The sequence below is a fragment of the Nannospalax galili genome, unplaced genomic scaffold (assembly GCF_000622305.1).
Source record: "Nannospalax galili isolate Female #2095 unplaced genomic scaffold, S.galili_v1.0 scaffold728, whole genome shotgun sequence".
NCBI lineage: Eukaryota > Metazoa > Chordata > Mammalia > Rodentia > Spalacidae > Nannospalax > Nannospalax galili.
Window position 1 is genome coordinate 14063 of NW_008358642.1, and position 6804 is coordinate 20866.

Genomic DNA, 6804 nt, shown 5'->3' on the forward strand with positions numbered 1-6804 from the left:
TTTGTTTATGCTTCTTAAGGAAACCATGTCTCAAAATCCTAACAAATTACAACTAAATGCAAACAAAAACAAATTTAAAAAGTCAACATTCTTATATTTCCTTAGCTTCCTCTGCTAACATCTGCTAATTTTATCACATCAAAATCATATTTTTAAGTGTACCATCATCATCTGCATTGATTTTATAATTATAATGTATGGGTCTGTTGGGTCTTGGTCTTGTATTTAACAGATAATTCCATCTAAAAGTTGTGTGTCAGTCATTCTTACCATTAGAAATTTCTATGCCTGAATATTTGGAAACATATACATCAAAGTCAGTAAGCTTGAGAAGTATTATAGATACACAGATGAAACTTTAGAATAAATGAGTGTTATGCTTTTAAAGAAATGAAAGAGATACTTAGAAATGTATATAATAAACTGTAACTACATTTAAAATATTTTTGAAAATTAAAACATTAAATAAACCATATTTGAGATCTTTCTTTTTCCTAGAGCTCCATAAGCAAATATCAAAATTACATTTTATTCCAAAATCAAGAAAAATGTCCACTCATGCAATGTATTATATGATCTGGAAAAAATAACCTAAGGGTAGATTAAAAAGATAGGCTGGCATTGATTTACAAGACGTTTGTTTTTATCCATGTGTCTAGAAAGATGTCCTAAATTGCTGATTCTTTTTCTGGTTGATTGATTGATGTTTATTTCAACAACTGTTTAAGAGAATGTGTTACATATGAACATGGATTCTGAGACACAGTGGTTGAACAATTAAAAAGCAAAATGATGCCCAGCTTTTAGAGTTATCCTTGTATGTAAATAAATTTAAAACTCAGAAACCTATATAGATTCTGTTTCTCCCAAACACTGTGCTTTTTACCCTGTGTGTGTGTGTTTTTAATTCCCAAGATTACATTTAAGTTTTACTGTTCACTATGCATCCAAAGGAAATAAAGTACTGAAGATGATCGATCAATTACACTGTCACTTATGAATTGTTAGTATTAAATACGTCTGTTTTGGAAAAACTTTAGAATTTAAATTTAAAGAATTAAATATAATAAATATGTATGTCTTTGCCCAAACTAGAGTTTATTTCTGTCCAATTTGATTTCCCTTTCAGAGACAGAACCATAAACACAGCTGAATGCCGTGAATAGCCAGAAACAATTTTTGGAATACATTCTTGACATGACTGTTTGAGTATATATTCTTTCAAAAAAATTCAATAGTTCATACAAATACTTCCTTTTCACCGATGATATAACAATTAAACATAGAAAGTATAAATAAATAAGACAAAGCTGGAAACAGTTACATAGAAGCAATAAGAATATCACATGGAGGCTGGAAAACCAAAACAACCTGGAACTGTTCTGTAAGTTAACTAAATATTGCTTGGAAAAATTCTAAGTTCCTAGTTTTTTATTTGTTTAACCCCATTCTCTCTTGATGCCCCCTAGATGTACATCAGAATTGATATATTGTTTTTAATTTTTCAATTTTCTTTATCTTTGAAAACAAGACCTTGGTGATTTTATTGTCATATGGATAAATACTTATTTTATTCACCACTATTCTATCATATTTACAAATGAAGAAATGTTTTCTTCTCAAACTGCATTTATCTTTCACGCTCATTTTAGACTCTTTTATGGAAGTTTGTTTTCTGTGCATTCTTTAAATAGAAAATGCATTGACTTGTATGAGAAAATGTATAATTTCCTCATTGAATTTCCATTCGAGAGCCTAAGAGAAGTAACATTCTGAAAACTGAGTTTTGTTTTCTCTCAGCTCGTTGTTTATTTTTTCAATTTATCTTTTACTTATACTTCTTATATTTCAACAGTTTAAAATATGTCAGCAATATACACTCTAATCATGATATTATGTACTACCAATTCCCAAATAGAAGATCTTAAATTCTGGATAAAGCAGTTGATCAACTCTTGAACTTGAATAGGGGTCTCAATCCATAAATGCTAGCAGAGCTGCTTTCAGATTATATTATGTGGAACCGATAAGTGTCTTATGCTAACATTTTGCTTTATTTTGATGTAATTTATCTCCCTAAATGATCTTTAATTTTATTTTTTTTTGTTTTCATTGTAATATTATGTATTTTAGAAAAGAAAATTTAATTTTTGGGTTATCTTGGACATCAAACAACATCTTGTCTTTTTAAATCATTTCCTTATAATATTTATAGTCTCTGTTTGTTGTGCTAAGCACTTTTCTTGATACCTGAAATGTGCACAGGGGAAGTTGGCTGAGCATCCTGCACTGTGTTCTTTGTATTTTATCACTATTAAAATTGTATATTTAACTGCTTGTCCCCTACTTTAACACCTACCTACCCAAACTGTGTAAGCAAAATGTGAGGGCCTGAACTGTATCACTGTTGTATCGCTTCCTAGACCATACTTAGTAAGAATCTATATGAATCCAAAGGCCAAACATCAGAAGCTTAATAAAATTTTTCTGAGGTGAAAATGGGATAAATAGAGAGTAAAGAAAAATCACCAGCTAAATATATCTTTGAGGTTTGGAAGGGGAATCATTGTTTTGTGTGTGTGAAAAATAAAAAAAGATTTTCTTAGCATTGCATAATGCAATAAAATTTAAAATATCCTGTTATAGACTAGAGATTAGCAAGAACAAAATGCAGTATGCTTGGACCAATAGCAGTAGTCAAAAATGATATGCAATGCCCTTAGTGAAAGCAATGATTGAAGAAACAGGTTATTGAAAATAAGTATTAGTAAGACCATAATGTTTTCTTAAATTATGCTAAAATTTGCTTGTGACATTTTGTGTAAGACTTTCAGATAGGGTTTTTAGACAGATGGTACATTGCTGTTCTCTATTACTAAAGTCTTGAAAGGAGAAGTCCTGTTTGTACATATGTGAATGTATTTTGTGATAAACTAAACTTCTTAATGTATAGTTAAATAAATTTAATTTACTGGTTGCAAATATTGAATTATTCTTCTCTAAGGAGTGGTTTTAACTTAATTATTTCTTTTACTCTCTTGCTCTAGAAGATACTCTTGTGATTTTGATACAAATATTGTTGGAAATATAAAACAGACCACATTGTTTGCAATAATAATTTTTAGGTATTATGCTTTTATGACTGAATTGAAATAAATATATATAAAATAAAATGTTAGCTGACTTCAGAGATTAAAAAGATGTATGTCCTCATTTTATGTTCATCTGCATGCTATATCCATAATGATTATCATAAATACTAAAATACACACAATTAAAGGAAATCAGACATTCTGCTGCAAAGACAACCAAATACATTTGCAGTTCTGTATAACGATTTTCAAAAGTTTAGCCTCACATTCAGACCTCAGGCTAACCTACTTTGATTTGAGAAGGGTCAGCAAGTATAAGAGAATGAGGAGAAACGGTATTTCAATTGGAAGACCAGCATGAAGGACAGTGTCAGCGTGAGAACAGTGAAGATGACTGAGACACTGGGTTTACTGCTGATGAACTAGGGCAGAAATGCTTAACATAACACGATGAATTGATTGATGAAGTCTTGCACGTATACATATATAATAATATATTTTAGTATTTGCCTTGCATTAATAAAGAAAAATATGAATATTTCTTTGCATCAGGGTATTGATTTCTAAAGCATATTAGTTAATATAAATAATTACCATCTATGATGAACCAAAATGGTAACTAAGTTGCACATTAAAATATTTCTAAAGTTTTATATTGATAATGGATAATTCCAGTCATTGACTTTCTTCTTTAGGGGGCTGGACATAACAGCAAGCTGCTACTATCTATGCAGTTAGCAATTTCAAAAAGGGGGAAAAAAAGTGATGTAATCTAAATTTAGGAGCTTAGGGAAGAGGCCCATGAATCCACATGCTGGAAGATGCCCTTGCAAGGCACAGCTCATTAATGTGAGGTCTTTTGGAATTAATGATTCCAGTTCAAAACAAACAAAAGAGAAAGGGGATAGGCCTAAAATGTAGAATTCTTTTTCCTTCTCCTTGCCTTGAAATCTTGTATTAATGCTTTCCAAAGACACTATGAAGCAGTAAAGTGGCCTGAAAAATGTACTCATATTCCAGTCCCAGCACTAAAGATCAGAGGACACAGGTTATAATTACAGGGCATGGTGGTGCATGCCTGTAGTCCCAGCACTCTGGAGGCAGAGGCAGGTGGATCTCTGTGAGTTCAAGGCCAGCGTGGTCTACATAGTGAGTTCCAGGACTGCCGGGGCTATAGTGAGACACTGTCTCAAAAAGATCCCCCCCCCCAAAAAAAAGTGTTCATTATGGTTTTATATAATTTGCATTAAGTATGTTCAATAATAATTTATTTGGCCTTTAAAATTTCAAAATAAAGGCAAAATAGCACAGCAACTCCCCCACATGATTTGAATTCATTATTTATTGACTTCAATTTCTCAAAAATGGAAATTTATGCTGATCTTTGGGCTTCTAAAATTTTAGGCTAATACAATCCCCATATATTTATCTATAATAATATAAAAATGTAAATTCTTATAAGCTCAGTTCTTTTTTTTACCAAAAATGATAAGAAAGCATAAAATCCAAAATGTAGAGATTTGTAGGCCTGCATTGTCTTGGTTGTAGTAGGAGCAATAATTATTAGTTAAGGAAACTAAGTAACCTCTTTGATAATCCATTGATTCAAATAAATAGTTAACGAAAATGGACGCATTGCAAGCATATTGTAAAATGTGATATAAAGAGGTTAATATATTCTCTGAACATAGCAAGCAGGGAATGATACAAGGATGATGTGACAACGATTATGGGTTGATGTTGCTGTAACCCTAAGGAATTGAAATCTGAAATGCAATAAAGCAATTCTAAAACCAAATTATTTAACCCTGAGACCATAATATTGGTGGAATGATGGGTCTTGATATATATGTGCATAATTTTAAAAAGTTTAGTTACATAACATTGAATTATTTTGTCATAGAGGGATACTGTAAAATGGTGAAGATGTATGATGTTCATGGGGCCTCATATGAGAAGTTGCTATAATCTAATTATTTCTGATTTATATCTCCACATAAATGTTTCATGAAATTTTTCATTATATTGGTATTTAATTACATTATCAAACACTTAAAAAGTTGAGGAAAATATTATGATATTCGGTGTGAGGAAAATATGAAGATTTTTAGCTTATCAAATACTTCTTGATCTTAAGCCAAATACCTTTTTAATGTACATTTACAATGACATAATTAAAATGTAATTGGTAGCATAACCATGCACATGCTATTTTTCAAATTATATATATATAATCAAATTTATTTCACAATTTTTTAGAACCCATGTGTCTGAGACTATACTAAGGGTTCATGCTTTGAATGATTCAACATTACTTTTCCTTTTCAAGGGTAGTAATAATTCCCCTGGAGAAGAATATCAGGTTTTTTACAATATGATATATTTTATTTCAAAGAGAAAAATGGAATGTATCTGTCAGTTTGACTTGTAGGGGATTTCTCAATGAAGGAAAGGCAGGCAACACTGTCAAAAATAAGTCCAAATTGAGTCTAAAAGTAATCATCTGCATGTTTATAAAGGAAATTATCCCCTTTAATTCAATTGTGCTACATCCAAGGAATACAAATCCTTATAAGCAATTCCAAAATCTCTTGCAAAGAAATTCTGCCTGTGTATCTCATTACCAAGCTTCTGTACATATTTTAAAATAATCAGACAACAGTGTACAACCATGTAACACACACACACACACACACACGCATGCATGCATGAACAGCTTGTGTATAAATAGTCATATATATTTCTTAGTGATTTTATTTCTCCTGAGAACTTTTACTGGTGTATCATCATTACTAATTACTTGAGACATATTTTCTAAGTGTAGGTATATTACTCATATAATTCAATTCAGCCATCAATATCAGATACTTGACATTTATGTAATGTCACTTAACACTTAAGCATCGCTTCATGATTCAGAAAAATTCTGATAATGCCTCACAGAGTAAAATACCGAGTTCATGATAGCTAGTTGAATTTAGTTGCCATATTTCCTTTTAATATTTTATTTATTATTTTATATATATGAGTATATTGCCTGTATGTATGTAAGTGCATTCAGTTGAGTCAGGCCCAGGCCTGGTGGCACAAGCCTTTGATCCCAGCACCCCAGAGGCAGATGGATCTCTCTGAGTTCAAGGTCATCCTGGCCTACATAGTGAATTACGGTCCAGATCGGGTGACAGTGAGACCCTATCTCATAAAGATAAGGGAGAGAGAGAGAGAGAGAGAGAGAGAGAGAGAGAGAGAGAGAGAGAGAGAGAGAGAGAAAGAGAGAGAGAGAATTTCAGGTCACCATTAGGTAGGGAAGTCAAGGCAGAGGGCTTGAAGCAGTTGATGACATGATGTCCAAAATAGATTAAGAGAACAATGACTGTATGCATGGTGCTCATCTCCCCCTCTCTACACACAAAGTTCAGGACCCCAGTCAGGGAATGGAACCACCCACAGTGAGAAGGTCTTCTGATACCATAAAAAAATTAAGATAATACCCCACAGCATTCCTGAAACCCATCTCTAAGGAGTTATCCTAGAGCCCAACAAGGTGACAATTGACACAGTATCCATAACACTAAAATAGCTCTCTCTCTCTCTCTCTGCAAATTGGAACCTGTTTAATTTTCCAAAGTTTAAAGATTTTAAAATCATTGACACACACACTTTTGAATATTCTTTAAAATTTTTACTATTTTTTATTGTTTTTTTGTATATT